General features: G+C 44.6%; 1 pseudogene; it reads left to right on the forward strand.

The window, feature by feature from the left end:
- Window positions 1-1,404, forward strand: part of LOC106939198 (bile salt-activated lipase-like) — a 22,129-nt pseudogene extending 20,725 nt beyond the window's left edge.
- Window positions 1,405-1,718: the final 314 nt, after the last annotated feature.

Raw genomic sequence — 1,718 nt, forward strand, 5'->3', positions numbered from 1 at the left:
CCTACTCCTACCTGTTCAACATGAAGACGCGGATCCCGGGCTTCCCGCGCTGGGTGGAGGCAGAGCACGCAGAGGACCTGCAGTACCTGTTCAGTAAACCGTTCTCCCTCCCACTCCTCTACTTCCCCCGACACAGAGATCGCCTACTGGACCAACTTCGCCAAGACCGGGTAAACTCCCAGCATGCATTGAGGCTGCCAGCAGGGGTCCAACTGGGGCAGCACACATATCAACTTTACTGGTTTTTAACTGTCTGCTCAGCCAAACTGCTCAGAGATGGTCAGAAGACGAGTTTATCCAGTTTGTTTAAATTTTTCTGGCTACACTGGTCTGGTGTGACACACTAACTGGTGTGAACTGGTGGAGCCAACTGGGATAGGTTAACTAGACTTTATTCTGGCCCCATCAGTGGTCTGATTTCACCACATCATTTGCATAAAAGGACAAATCAGTGGAGGCACATTTTCAGGTTTGGTTCAGATCAACATGTCTGCAGTAACTTTAATGATTTAGTCAGAAAAGCAGCTGGTTTTATTGAGATTACAGTTATATAAACTGATATAACAGCACAAAATTTTTGTTTGTGCTGTTTTGGTTTCTGAGATATTAATCTGAACAGGTTATTCCAGTTCAGATCCAACCTGAACTGGAATAACTTGTAAATTGGAGCCAAACTGATGATCTGGATTAGTCTGTTTAAACTGGTGTGAACTGGTTTAAACTGGTATGATTTACCCTGGTAAAGGAATTTCCTTTTCTCTCCAGAGACCCCAGCAGAGGCAACAGTAAAGTCCCGGTTCTCTGGCCCGCCTTCACCAAGTACCACCAGCCGTACCTGGTGATTAATGACTCCATGAGCAAGTCCTCTGTCAGGTACCAGGGTGCTCTGGGGTGACTGTCCTCATCTCGCACATTTCTGTTTTATTCTGACCTTCAGAGCTGTGTGGTCTGATGGATCTGGTGAATGGGTCATAGATCCATTTCCAGATTCGAGTGCGAGGATTATAAATGTAATCAAATATAAATATAGCAGAAAATATGTGAAGAAGAAAGTTGTTCAAGTTTAAACATGAAAACTGTTTATTGTCTTGACAAGACATTTCTCTAGTCGAACTCGATGTTCCATGGGATCCATCAGGATCTGGTAGGATCCATCAGGATCCTGTCTGAGGATGTAAATGATGTCCAGATCTCCGCTGTTGCTTCGTTCCTCTTCACTCTGCTGAGTTTTATTTTGATCCGGAGGTTTAACATCTGAAATTTGTTCTTTCTCTCAGCTACGACCTGAGATTGTTTTATGTGAAGTTCTGGACCCAGACTTATAGCCAGCTGCCGTCTGCAGGGACGATGGAGGAGAGTATCCAGACAGATTAATGAGATAATAAATGAATATGAAACCTTCTCCACTTGCTTGTTGTGTCTAACATTAGTGCACATAAATTGTCCTGTCGCATTAATTTTAAAGATTACAGCCTCAGATTTGGAAGGGATGTCCACCATATTCTGTGTCACCATTAGAAGTGAGAACTGTAGCATCAGCTGGTTCCCACTGAGCGGTTTGGTACGCAGGTTTTCCTGCTTTCACAGCCAAATGGGAATGCTGCAGGCGGCCATTGTTTTCCGATGCTCAGGTGGTCAGCCCGATGTCTGACGTTAGAACGTCAATGCAAAGTGACTCTGAAATGGTCAGAATCTTCTGAGGCACAGCTGTTTGTGAT

The sequence above is a fragment of the Poecilia latipinna genome, unplaced genomic scaffold (genome assembly GCF_001443285.1).
Source record: "Poecilia latipinna isolate Pla-1442-1.1 unplaced genomic scaffold, P_latipinna-1.0 Scaffold2799, whole genome shotgun sequence".
Lineage (NCBI taxonomy): Eukaryota > Metazoa > Chordata > Actinopteri > Cyprinodontiformes > Poeciliidae > Poecilia > Poecilia latipinna.